A 15,406-nucleotide genomic window follows, 5' to 3' on the forward strand; every position below is an offset into this window, starting at 1 on the left:
TGACTAGCTTTAAAATTTCTTTAATTTCTCTAATTGCTAAGGTCACCTAGCTTTTACACATAGATCTCAACACGTCTATGCATAGAAATTGTCTAGTTCTATGCACAAAACTCAGTTCTCCCCAAAGTTGTATTTTTCCAAAAATTAATCACCCAAAACATTAATGTGACACATGGGAGATGTATCTCAACCTACCTTATTGAGATCCCTCGTGATTTTATGGACGAATCATTTCATTTCCCTTTGGGAGATCATATAACGAAACCTTAGAAATTTTTCCCAAAATTTATACCAAAGCATATTGCAAGTGTGAATCAACCAAATCCAAGTTCAAGCGTCTGCGGTGTTGATATATCAAGCTCAATCCATGATGTATCTCTTGGGTGACTGCCATTTATCTCACCATCTTCATTGGTTGTACATGGGGTCAAGGAAGAGTGGATTCCTCCAAAATACACAACTTAACTAAAGGATTAGGATGCACTAATTAAAAACCATTGCTATATATTGATAGCCAACATATGCATACGTGCATGCCCAAGATCATCACGTGCACAAGACACCATGATCATGATTTTCCACCTCATCTAAGGCTTAATCCATGCATGTAGGCTGCCTCATCCACATGTCCACCTTGATGTGCCACATCCATACCATGATCAAGATACTAGTTTCCACCTCGGGGGGGTCTTTATATGTAAATCCTCTATATCACGTGCGTTCAAGGCCTATTTAAAAAGTCCCTTATCTGTGAATTTTTTAGTGAATATAATGTATCCTTTCCTATTCAAATTTGTAATTTTTTTTAAAATACAATAAATAGATCCCCTTTGTAAATATATTTCTGTAAGTTTTAAATATTTAAAATGTCCTTCTGTTGAACCCACATGATACTTACATATTTATACAAGTGACCCCCCCGAGGTTTCCACATGTGCACCTCTTGTGCCACATTATTAGCTCCCATTAGGTATTTTGGCTCCACATCATCAAGCTACTAGGATCCTTGTCTCCACATGTACTTGAGTTCCACCTCCTTACCTTGATCAAGGTACCATTCTCCACATCTACAGCTTGCATTGACACCTCACAACCTCGATGGACATATGGAGCTCCAATTGTACATCCTTTGCTACCACCTAAACACTTTGAATGAGGTTTTTACTTCCAAGTGTGCATGTCCATACCTTGTTTGAGGTACCTTGGACATATCACCAACTCGCTTGTGCCACCTAGGACACCATTCATGTGCCATCTGAGACAACTCTTACCAATTGTGTATCAAAAACCTTGATCGATGTATCTAAAGTTTTCTTTTCGCTACCACTCAAACAACCTCAATCAAGGTATTGAGGTATTGGCTTCCACAAGGGCTAGCCAAGTCCATACCTTGTTCGAAATACCTTGGAGACATCGAGATCAACTTGCTTGTACCACCTAGGACACCACTCATGTGCCACTTGGGACATCCCTTGCCAACTATGTAGAAAAGCATCAATCGAGTTATCTAAAACTTGCTACTTGGTTACCACTCGAAGAACCTCGATTGAGGTATTATGTCCACAAAACTACCTTGGCCACACTGTGGACACACGAGCCTACATAGGGTGCCAAGTGCAATTGATATTTGATTGATTGAAATACCTCGATTGATGTAATGCTGCCCGCTACCCATTCTCTTGATTCTTTTATATTTAGGTGTGTCTTGTGTGTCACACTATGCCTGAAATGGCACAAAGGTGGACACCCTTAGCTTGCTACCACCCTATTTTGCTTATAAGTTGAGCTCCTCCTAGATGGAGTCTAGATGTTAAATGGGTTGTTGGAATCCAAGTGATTATCATGCAATCTCAGTGATGTTCTCACAAGTCATGTAGGCTCAAAAGTCAAGTGCATCGCTTTGTGGAAACTTTAAGCTTATCCAAATAATTTGCTCCGTGACCACTTATTTCTATTATGGTTGTGGGAGTTCACATATAAATTTATTGGATTCTATGTTTTATGCAAGGTGATTGAACTTAGTTGGAAAATTTGAGTGGCTGTGTCTAATTTCAAATTCAGCACAAGTCATGAGTGATAGAAGTGAGCATACAACTGTTGAGGTGTGACATGAAGAATCTTGCATCTACTAAATAACAAAAGGGCCATTTTACGTACCCATTTTTGGCACATCTTGTAAACATTGCGATACATGAGACCACATTTTATTGTGGCATCTCAATAACGACAACCCTTGCATCATCAAGTTCCCACAATTGTTGTACATATTGATCAAGCTATTATAGAAACTCGCATCCCTTAAAAGTACATTGCCAGCATGGATCACTTACACCCCTTCTAGGATAGATGTCAACCTATATTTTTGGGTAGCCTCCCCACTCATCCACTCTCTATTTTTTGCTTTTGGAAGATTATGGTTGTTGGTGCCTTACATGCAAGACACTAGAGACCCTTCCACCACACCTCTCTATGAAGTCTTTGAGGAGAAAGACCTAAGCTGCATGCTATGACTTCATTGTGCTCATATGAAAACAATGTATACTAGTATTGATTAGGCCATTTTATAAAGTCCATGCCATCAGTTGAGAAGAAAAACAATGAAGAGGGAAACATTTTCCTCTTTATAGGTTGGTGCTATCATATTTGAATCATATTGATCCTCGTGTTTAGGTTTCGATTCTCCAAGGTAAAACTTTGGTTTTTCTTTTAAATAAGGATGCTATATCATCTTTGAATGTCGATGCTCATATTGAGATCTCTTATACTTCTCAATGGTAAAACTTTATCTCCTATTGGTTTTTGTTTTTAATTACTATTGAATGCAACTAGTGGTGGTAGGCCAGTCTTACATTTGCATGTAAGTCTAGAGGTGATGTGTCAGAATCTTGGTGAAGCCAACAAGGGCCGCCCAAGAAATTAAAGTTTTTGGTGCATCCATATTAGATTAAGCTTGGACATCCACGGACAAATGCGAAGCTAGATCACATTTTTTTTATACATATGTGTGCACACAAGTGTGAACCCTACTTGTGCTTTTTTGCATGAGCACATAAAAGTGTGAATCCTATGTGATGCAAGAGCGCACTTTTTGGCATGTATGTGAATCCTACTTGTCCTATTTTGCATGTGCACAATGCAAAGTGTGAATCCTATTATTGTACCTGCATGCTTGTCTCATGTCCACAACAATGATAACAAAAGCAAAGTCAGTAAGAAATGAGACACATGCCAAGTTGTATTTTTCCAAAAATTAATCACCCAAAATATTAATGTGACACATGGAAGCTATATATCAACCTACCTTGTTGAGATCCCTCGTGAATTTAGAGCCAATCATTCCATTTCTCATACATATAACAAAATGCTCCAATATTTCCCAAATTTTATATTGAAGCATATTGCAAGTGTGAATCATCCAAAGCCAATTTCAATTGTCTAGGGTGTGGAGATATCAAGCTCAACCCATGATGTATCTCTTATGTGACTACCATTTATCTCATCATCTTCATTGGTTGTACATGGGATATAGGAAGAGAGAATTCCTTCGAAATACACAATTTAATGAAAGGATTAGTACGCATTAAAAAACTATTACTATATATTGACAAACAAGATTTGTATACTTGCATGCCCCATCAAAGAATAAAACATGAGCTCCAGGAATAATAATTTGTTCCTTTTTTTGTATCTTTGAATCCACTTCCTTCACCAGGATCGGGCCTTCCTTATATGTTAGAAGATCTGCCTGAGTTGCCTTGCAAGTATCTTCAATCAAAAGTGAGAAATCATATTCTTGAAGCTCTACTAACCATCGCATCATACCTTTTGAGAGTGAAGTACCATTCACTAGCTGAGAGAGAAGAGTATAGTTTGTTAGAACCACAAATGGTCTCATCAGGAGATATGATCTGAACTTCCTGCAAGCATACACCAGACTTGACAAAACCAATTCAGCCTCTGTATATTTCCTTTCTCCTTCCGTCTTCACCCTACTTGCATAATATACAGGTTTCATATATCTGGACTCATCTCCTCTGTGCATTAAGATTACTCCAACCACATCCGGGCCAAAAGAAGGATTTACATTGAAGACCTAAGAGAAATCTGGGGCTTTTACACTAGAAATACCTCCCAATACCTCTTTTACTTTCTCAAACACTTCCTCGCATTCTTCATCCATTGCAATAGTTCTTTCTTCATAGCCTACTGAAGAGCCTGCTCTGCTGAAGAGGGTAAAGGAATTGAGACATTAAAGGAATAAATCTTGCCATATATTTTACCTTCTTGACAAAAGTCTGCAGAGCTGCCTGGATGTTGATGGTGCAGATAATAAGAAAAGAGCTTTAATTTTCTCTGGATCAGGTTCAATTCCATTTTGAGATATCATATGCCCCAACAGCTTCACTTTTGAATATCCTAAATGACACTTCTTTGGATTCAGCTGTCCACCTGCATCATCCATTTTAGAAAATACTTGCTCCAATTTATTACCATGCTCCTTTTGAGAACTATAGACACATATATAATCCAAAATAGCTCTCATAGAATGATCTGTAAGAGGTGCAAGTACTCTATCAGTGTTCCTCTGATACCACGAGGGTGCATTTTTCAAACCAAATGGTACTAGTCGGTAATAGAAGCAACCCCACGGTGTAATGATAGTGGTTTTAGCGTGGTCCTTCTTAGCAATTGAGATCTGAAAATACCCAGAGAAACCATCACACACACTATACCTCTCATATCCAGCCACCCTGTCCAAAATATCATCAATGAATGGCAGAGGATAGTGATTGCTTTTTGTTGCAGCATTCAGAGGCTTGTAATTGATATAGACTGTCCACCCACCTATATGCTTTGGAGTAAAGACCACTAGATTTGCCCAATCTGAGTGATCTATCAGATAAGTTAACCCTACTTTTAATAATTTAATCAACTCCTCTCTTAACACACACGCAATAGTTCTCTATTTATTCTTCTCAATTTCTGAAACACTCGCTTCACACCCTCTTTCAATACTATAGGCATTGGTTTACAATTGAATCCTCAGATCTCTTCACATGAGGTAATGAACAAATCTGGAAATTTATGTATTACCTTCATGTACTCCTCTTTTTCCACTGGCTACAATCTAGGATTCAGCATACCCTGTAATAGCTTCTCTTTCTCTGCACTGGGTGATGGAGGCTACATCAGACTATCCATGTCTTCAAGTCTGCTCTCTTCTTCCTCCTTTAACATCTCTTCAGCTTGCATCACATGTTCATCTTCTTCCTTCACTAGAAATGATACCTTACCTTCATCATTAGAAGTAGAACTTTCTTCCTCAGTTTCACTATCTGTATATTCATCAGCACTTGTTTCTTCAGGCTCACTCTTCATTTCCAGCTTGCTACTCATATTGAACTTCCTGGCTCTTCCTCTCTTATTATGTACAGTTATAGTCCCCCTTCTCCAATTTTGTATGGCACCCACCTGTCTGAGCCAAGGCCTGCCTAAAATCACTGGATAAGCTCCTAAATTAGCCGGCATAATATGACAATTTATGCTGCAAATCACACTAAAAGCAGTCACTGGTACTCCTGTACATATACCCTTACACTTCACTTTTACATGCTTTGCCAAACGGAGTCTAAAATCTGAACTAGCATTCAGCTTTAGCCCCAATCTCTCCATGCAGGACTGAGTCATTACACTGATTTGTGCACCGCCATCTACATATGCCTCTCCAACACTCACACCTCCACACCAAGCATCAACCGATGGACAAATATCAGGAAGGTCTTCCATAGACATCATCTCCATTTCACCTTGTGTGGGCTCTTGCTCATTTGCTTTCCTCGGATTTGCCAACCTCTTCCACTCTCTCTTGAGCTTCGGACACAATCCAAGTAATTGGGCGAAAGTTATATTGGCTGCCCTTCCCTTTAAATCTCCCATCAGGGTGTATTCCTCCTGACCTTGACCAATATACAAATCTGAAGTTTTATAATGTCTTCTTGGCTTCCTTTTCTTCTTCTCTGGTTGAGGGCTTATGTCAAATTGGACATGTTTTCCTTTCTTAGAAGATGGTTCAGCTTCTGCCATTGTACTTCTTGTCCTCTTGGCCACAGGCATGATCTCTGGGATGGTCTCCACTCCTATCAAGCTAAGAGCCAGTCCCTTCCCTTTGTCTTCCCATTTAGCTCCACTGGTAGAGGGTTGATTTGGATCTTTTACCTCCACACTATGATCTCCTGATCTATGATCTCAGGGGAGTCACTATATGTAAATCCTCTATATCACATGCGTTCAAGGCATGTTTAAAAAGTGCCTTATCTGTGAATTTTTTAGTGAATATAATGTATCCTGTCTTATTCAAATCTGTAATTTTTTTTTAAAATACAATAAATAAATCCCCTCTGTAAATATATTTCTATAAGTTTTAAATATTTAAAATGTCCTTCTGTTGAACCCACGTGATACTTACATATTTATACGAGTGACTCCCCCCCCCGATGATTAGTTCTTTGCATCACGGGATACATTCCGCCACCTGCCCCGTGGGCGGTTTATCACATTGAGGGCTGATATGTCCCCGCTCCCCGCAGTTTCAGCATTGGACATTGCTTAAATAATAGCCTCGTCCTCTCCCTGTTCCTCCCATATTTCCTTCACCTGTTGGCATATTGTCTCTTGTATTATTTGGTGCTCCTCGGCTTCTTCCCTTTCCACCTGCTTCCATCCACAATTCAAACTTAGGGACTTCATGAGTTCCACTGCATCATGAATGTCTCTCTTCAAAGTATCCTCCTGTTCAGGAACAACAACAGCTTCTCTTCTAGGATGCACACTCTCAATCTTTGGCATCTTCACAAACTTCTTAGGCTCTTCCTGTATTCCCATCTGCCTCAGACGCTTCACCTTCCACTCCTTCTCTCAGGAGCAACTCTGACAGCCTCCTCAAAGCTATCCAGATTCTTCAGCTCCACCTTCAAACGGAGGGTTGGCTCCAGACCAGACCGGTCTCTCTTTATCATCTGTGGGGGTACTTCAGGAATAAAAGCCTCACACCATAGACTCCATAGTCTACCAAACTCTATCAGATATTGATCCACATCCTGACCATCCTTCTGCTGAATTTTACACAACTCCTTCCACACATCATTCGAACTCCTTACATGGGCAAACTGTGCCAAAAATGCAGCTCTAGCTACACGGTACTCAGGATCCTGTTGATGAGCATTCCTGTGTGTAGTCACAAACATCTGTAGCCTTGCTTTTGCATCACCCTGTAAGAAATAAGTCAAAATCTGAGAGAGGATCTCCGGGGTTGCCCTGTCTTTCATCAAGGCTGTAAACTCCATCTTCTCCAAAAACCTGATTACTTTCTCCTGTGGCAATCCCCAATACTCTAGAAAATCCTGAGCCATTTCCCAAATCTTTCTTCACACAAACCCCTGTCCTCTCTCACAAACCGAAGGAAATTTCTTCCTTTGTGGAGGCACCAAAAAGTGATGACATGGAAGCGGTAAAGCTATTTATGCCTATATAGAGTGTCACACTACCATACTCAGATACAAACACACCTGAAAGCTCATTAACAAGGCAACAAAACCTCCACATCATGTGAACGATGTAAGGCCTGATGGTTGTGCCTCCACTCCCCCTGCTCAGCAGATTTAATCTCAAACAAAACTCAGAGCTGATGCTCTTTTCCTTCTTTTTCTGTCTTTTCCTCTTCCCTTCCACTTTTGTCCATCCTTCTTCCCCTGGTCAGGTAGTTATATGGTGGGTGGAGTCTTATCTGTTGGTTTGGCCTGACTGGGGGGGTAGGGGGGGCTTTGTCCTGGTGAAGCGGGGACAAAGCTGTGCTTGATGTCCAAAGCCATGGCATCTCAAGCATTGGTCTAGAAGACTTGTGACTATAAGACTCTATGTAACAACGCCTGCATCTATCGCGATCTCTAGCTCTGAGGGGATACTAGTAGATGGGTCCAAGACTGCCACTCTAACTCGAGGAGCTCCCAGGGTAGCCATTGCATCTATAAATGTATCCTGCATGACCCACCCGAAGTGTGCCCCAAGATCCCTGACAATGGGGCACAGCTCGCTACAAGGCTTGGAAATTGGAGGGTAACTAGATGGCGAGGTATGTGGAAGTGCGTGTCAAAGTATGATACACTAAAGCCCCGATACCATGGGACAAGGTTGATGATCTTCCCATCCACTGCAATTCGTGACTTGTTTGTAAAGGCTTTCGTGGCTCTTGGGTTGGAAAGTCTGAGCCAGAAGATGCCTCGACCCATGAGGGCGACATCCTCTATGTGACTATCTTCTAATAGTAAAGTTTCTTAGAGCTAATCATGTATCTCTGCTCGTGATGGGGAGTATCCTATGACCCGCACGTACATCAAAGTAGTGGCATAGTCTGTGACTGCTTTTCTCACCACAGTGGTCTATTTCTCTATCGGAATGACTTGATAGGCTTTAGATGTAGGGGGTTCCTGTTGGGCCACCAGATCCTGGCTAGATGCTGCCATATCCAAGGGTGACTTACTACTAGCTCTCGCTGGAGCGGAAGGGGTTGAAGCCATGGGGAGAAAGAGTGAAGATTACTTTCACGCACTTGATGTGTTCATTAATCTTGTCATTGTAATTTCCATTGGATACTAGTAGAGGGTGAACATACTTGTAGTTGCAGCGCTACGGTGGTAAGTTTTGGAGGGATATGAAGATGCGAAGGCTCGTGGACTGTGCACTTTGCCATCTCTAGTATTCCTTCTTCAAGGGATGTCATCTCACATGCGCAAATGGTGATGCCGCTGAGCTCTCCATTGGCTGCGCCATGCGTGTAGTGAGGATCATCTAGAAAGAAACGAAAAAGATTTTGTTGTCGAGATCTTGGATGTGGGCTATACTAGGTGAGCAACATATGACTCATGAACCAAATGCTTGCCCAAAGAAACCACAAACTACATACAAATGCAATACATACCCATCAATACCACTAGAACCGTCAATACTCTCAATGCCACATACATTTTATAGCTCATATCAAATCCCTTCAACATAGCTAATTGTGTGTCTATTGTTAAGTGCTAGCCAAAGAAACATCCCATTCCATTGGTGGATAGCCATTTAAGCTTTGTCCATGATGTTCCATAACAAAACAAGAGATTCTCACCAAAATATGTGATGGATTGTGTCATACTAACACTAAAGACTACTTGAATATCTATGATCCTTTCCAATCAGAGTAGTTCTTCCACGCACTCGCGATGTTCATGTTGTAGCCTCTGAATTTTCCCTTCGTGAGTACAGTTCTACGGACATCATAGTCTCACATGGATGTTCATGTTATAGCCTGTGAATCCCCATCTCTTACATTCCATGACTAGATTGTCCTTTCTTTCATGGAATGTAAGAGGCCTTAATGGCAAAAGGTTTCTTTACGGATTCTCATGGTCATAGGGTGGAAGTACCTCACTTGCATTTTCTTAGAGACTCTCTTTGTCACATCTCTTCTATTTCTTAGCCAGATTTTGTGCTTATTTAGGAGAATAAGCTCTCGCACATCAGGATTGATGGATGCCATTCCTTGCTAGGAGAGCAGGTCAGCAATTGGGAGCCCAACAGATGGCATGAGGGGAGGTGTATTCATTTTAGTTTCATCTAGATTGGTTTTTGAGATTCTCTAGAGGGCTCCGTAGTGGATAGTAGAGCAGTCCTTGTCATTCTTCAAGTTGAGAATACCATTGTTGGTGTTCTCAATGCTTACGCTCCTATTTCTCCAAGATAGAGACATGGTTTCTGGAATCAGCTCAGAGAGCCTCTCCCATAGGCAAATACTTGGATTGGTGGAGGGGATTTCAACATGGTTGAATTCTTTGGAGAAAAATCATGTCAAATTGAGGTTGGTTTATTAGATAGAGAGATAGTTGAGAGGGACCAACTTCTCTTACATGTAGGCCTCTTGGATGCTCATAGATTAGATGATTTCTCCCACTAACTTGAAAGTTTGTAGTTCCCTTGGTTAGGAATCTTCTCATGGTTCTCTTGCTCTTGTAAGGCTATATAGATTCTATGTTAGAGATGGGTAGGGATTATCCCTAGGTCACATTTTTTATGATCATGCTCTAGTTTTGATGGAGATTTGGCCCACCTCTAGATTGGGGAGGTCAAGCTCTATTAGAATTTTGGACTTTCTCTTTCAAGATGTAGACTTTGTGCAAATGCTATAGGACACTTTGCTTTTAGAGGATCTTCCACTAGAGGGGGATTGAGTGCCTTGGCTTCAGAGAGATATTAAGAGAGTCAGTGATGCATGCCAATTAAAAGCAAAGAAAGATAAAGATAAGCATAGAGACAGAGAGACAGCAATCGAGGCGGAGGTAGACAACTTGTTGCAGGGTCTAGTGCAAAGATTTCGAGACTCTCTTTCTATCAGGTTAGCTTGCTACAGCTCAAGAGAGACTTGAGGACATGCAGGGTAGGAGGGCTTAGTTCAAATTTTATTCTCAACACTTTCTGAGTGCAGAAAGGTGACATATGCTCTGGAGAGTTCTTCATAGCATTTGGTTAGAGGTACGCCTCAAATAGCCTCCGAAGCATTCATGACGCTTTGAGAGTTATTGAGTCTAATCCTTGACTTCTTATGGAGATCACTATAAAGTTTTATTCAGATCTTTATATTGCAGTCCTAGTCAGAAGGAGATTGTCAGTGCAAGAGAGCAAGTCTGGAGTCACATTCCACAGATGGTCTCACAGAGAAGATGAGTTTTTTGCTAGATTGTCCCCTCTCCCTTCAGGAGCTTTCAGATGCCTTGTAGGAGCTTCCTAGTGATAGATGCCTAGGAGAGGATGGTTTATATCCTATTTTCTCAAGGACTCTATGGGACATCATTTTCCCAGAATCACATCCTCTAGGTATTTGGGATTTTAGGTTGGCATTGATGCATCTCCCAGGCTTTGTAGTTTACTCCTACCTTGGAACGTATCTAGAGGACGCTTGCATAGTGGAGTATGGCAAGGCTTTCCTTAGCTAGAAGAGAGTAAGTACTCAACCATGTTTCCTTAGCTAGAAGAGAGTAAGTACTCAACCATGTTTTGATGGAGACCATGTGGTATGTGACTCCATGTTGGTGATTCCATGAAAACTATCACGCAAGTGTTGAGATTGCTCAAAAACATCCTTTGGAGTGGGGGAAACGGTTCTGTGGATAGGGGCACAATCACTCTTGTTGGAACACAAGGAGGACTAGGGATCTTAGACCCTAAGAGGCATAGTCGATCTCTCCTAGTGAAACTTCTTGTTAGAAGCTTGACTCTCAGTGAGGATTAACCATGAAAGCAGTTTCTTCTCCATGGTATTCAATAGTGCACGTGTTCAATGGTAGGCTAGTGGTCCGGGAGCATTAGTTGCATATTTTTGGCAGATTATGATCCTCAGCCTTCTTAACCTTTATGAAAAAGCTCATTCAAATTTGGTATCTCTTCCATTAGTCTCTTATTCATATAGTGACTTGATCTATGGAGGAGATTTCTCATCAGCCTATATATCACAATACTTCAATTCATTATCAGGGTGTGGTTTTGGGAGGTGAGTAGAGATCTAGACTTGCTCAGTGGCATTCTTAGAGTTTGTGCTATGTTGCTGTGGCTGGTTCATGGGAGGACAGGAGATTACTGAGGAGGGTATTAGTGATAGTTATGGACCTCTTCCTCTTATTACTATCTATAGACTTCATATCATGAGAGCCATCCCCCAGTTATGGAGAGAGAGACTTATAAAGGTGCTGATGGACCTTCCTACACCAATTTGGTCAGGTTGCTATAGTGAGGTTGGTATATGCAACTGTTGTGAGACTAGGTCTGACTCCTTTCATTTATTTTTGAGTATGCGTCTCATATGTTTTCTCCTTCACCATCATCACATGATCATCAAGATTTGATCTGGCAAAGGATCAAATCTCCTAGTTGCATTGGGATTTAGGTGAGTGGTTATGTCCAACTCCTTAGGGTGCAGACTTGACTATGCCATTTTTTTAGTATTCAATGAGAGTGGGCTACAAGATCTAGCAGAGGAGTATCCATGTTCAATTTACTGTTGTTCACCATTGGCAAGTCCAGGAATCACAGAGCAACTTTGGGCTCCTTATGGACTCATTTCTTGGGGATTTGTCGAGCAAGGAAAGTTTCCTACTTTCTCTAGCTCACAATCCATGGAGGGATTCCATTTGGTTCTTGGCTTCATTAGATGGGTAGACCCTCGTTGTGTTTGAGATGCATGCTCACAAAGGTGTCCTGCAAACATTGATTATGGAGATGTCATAGTGCATTGTTGGTATAGATCAGTATTTTCAGATTGTTTTCATCGTTTCATCCGAGTCCTTCATCATCACTTAGGGTGCATCTCGTTGGGGCAGAGCCTGTAGTGAATTTGCCTTATATGAGGCTGAGCCAAGAGATGGGGGCTCCCTCATGCAAAGGCGCTTGAGGTGAGGTCCTACTGAGTTGAGCATTATGGATTTGTAGGATCCACTACAAGACAATGCTGCCATACACGCGTTTCATACACGCGATAAATTACGAACGCGTGTATGGTCGCGCTTGTATTTGAATAAAATCGAGCGCGTGTATTTTTGCATTTAACTTCGCGTGTATATTTGCATTTATCAACGCGTGTATAAACGCGTTTATATACACGCAGTAATACACGCATAAATACACGATAATATTCACGGGGTAATACTCGCTATTATCTCGGGGGGGTCACTCGTATAAATATGTAAGTATCACGTGGGTTCAACAGAAGGACATTTTAAATATTTAAAACTTACAGAAATATATTTACAGAGGGGATTTATTTATTGTATTTTAAAAAAAATTTACAGATTTGAATAGGAAAGGATACATTATATTCACTAAAAAATTCACAGATAAGGGACTTTTTAAATAGGCCTTGAACGCATGTGATATAGAGGATTTATATATAGTGACCCCCCCGAGGCTATTATACACGGAAAAATACACGCCACTATACACGGATTAATACACGCATGGCAGAGAAAAACTGAAAAAAAACTGAATTCCTTAACAAAATTAAAAACTATTTTCCTTAAACCATCTCATAGTACATTACAGTATACATCATTACACAATCCCACTACATGCATTTACAACAATGAAATATATTCAAAAATAAATCATGCATATGAGATGATAGAAATGTCATCAATTTAGAACATACAGTGACGGATTGGTTAGGGTTCGATCTCATCTTCAATAAGATCCATCCTTGTCAAACGATCAACATCAATATCCATTTGATCAATTGGTAAGGCTACGATTAAATTTATTCCACTATCGATATTCTGTACTCCATTGATAATGGTATCGATGTCCTGATCATCCTCATCATCATCACCATCATCCTCAATGGTAGGGTCATTCTCATGATCATGAGAAATGGCATGCTCATCCTCATTATCACGATCATCTCTTATTTCTTGATCATCGATCACAACATCTTCAATGGCATGTTCGACGTCATCTTCATTGCGGCTTGTTACATCCTCCATATGCTCCATATCAGTGAATGTATTATACATCACTTTGGAACGTGGCGCAATAGGGATGACGTACCACCATTTGATGTCATGCACCATTGGTAGATAGATAACCTACTCAAATACACACAGTACAGTAATTAATTAGCATATCAAAAGTCAAGGGGTACGCGAGCTTAGATATATATGTACATGAAACACATTAGTAAAAAAATGCATACCTGCTCACATTGTTGTGGCAATACGAGCCTATCTTTCTTTGTTTGCCAGAACTTTGTAGAGTCAATAGTTACATATCCACTTGCATGGCGTTTTATCGTTGCATCAGGCCCTTTTTCCACCACGTTCATTTGCCATTTGACATCCAAAACATACACAAAGAAGCGACGAAAGTCAAGCCTAAATATGTCTTGGATTATGCCACAATAATCATCCATTTTTCCATTAGCTCCCTCAAAGCTACTAATGACACCGCAATCTTGTGTATTTCTCTTTTCATCAATTCTTTGTGTTCGAAAATGCTTGCCTTCACACCATATAGCATTGAACATAGTGCACTGGACCAAAATAGAAGCAATATTTGTGTAAGCAATGTGAATAAATATTAAAAGAAAATCACTTACAACTAATGCAAAACATTAGTTCTATGTACCTTTGACATGCATCCTCGTGCATACTCCCATTCTTCCGCCGTGATATGCAGCCCCTCGTCACTCTCTGCTCTCTCCATTTCCTCATGCAACCAATCAACATGGATATCATTCGGAAGTGTTGCTAGATGCTTAGGGTACGCCTTCCGAGAGCCATGTTGCCTCCGAAAGAGAGCTCTTTCTGCTTGCCTTTTTGTCTTTGCATCCTCATATCTTGTAACCCATCTGCTCATCACATCACTATTAAGGATACAAGTGAAATTGAGATCATCAATCAATGTTCTGTCAATTACTTTACTCTGTCCTTTTCCTTGAGGCACAATAGAGGTCATCCTCAAGTCCTCTTCATTGCTCCATAGTCGTGGCAAAGAGCTGTCCACCTGACCAAGAAATTCTGAAATATATACAAGAGACTCTTGTATCAACCAACCCTCGGCCATGCTTCCTTCAGGCCTTGCACTTTGCCTCACAAAGTCTTTTAAGGTCTTCATGAAGCGCTCTAGGAAGAACATCCAACGTGCATGCACAGTACCACATAAAGCAATTTCGTCCACTAAATGCACAATGAGATGTAGTTGACTTGTGAGAATGGTTCGCGGAAAAGTCTCCTCTACCAAACAAACCACCTCCACTGCCATAACACGCGCATCATCCAACGTGGCTGGATCAATTGCTTTGGAACTAACATATCTGAAAAATAAATAAATAGTACGTTATACCTCATGCACGTTCATTTTGCAAGGTATAATGAAGGGTGATCTGAGCATGGGTTTTACATACCTCACAAGCTCGCCCATCTTATAAATACATTTTTTCAAACTCTTATTCGCACAATGGTCGATGCTAGTAGGTAGTATGAACTGCGCACATAAGAGCACATTTATGGTTTATGGCATTACAAAATTTAATTTTAACGTATGTACAAGACTTGGAAAACACTTACTTGAAGCATCTTGTGCCAATCGTGGGACTTCAACCCATATAGTTGCTCAACGCCTCTTTTCTTAGTGGTTGTAAAGGCTCCCTTCAATGATCTCATGCATCCAGTGGGAGTACGCAAAGTGGTGATGGCCTGCTTTACCTGCTTCTCCTCTTTCTTTGATATAATCCATGGTGCAGGCGGAAGACGAACGTGCCCACCCACCTCTCGTGGCCAAGCTTGACGCATACGTCCTGCGACCCGCAAGTCCTCACGTACGCTAACATTGT

This window comes from Cibotium barometz, chromosome 66, assembly GCF_041138505.1.
Source record: "Cibotium barometz isolate CiBa-2024 chromosome 66, ASM4113850v1, whole genome shotgun sequence".
Taxonomy (NCBI): domain Eukaryota; kingdom Viridiplantae; phylum Streptophyta; class Polypodiopsida; order Cyatheales; family Cibotiaceae; genus Cibotium; species Cibotium barometz.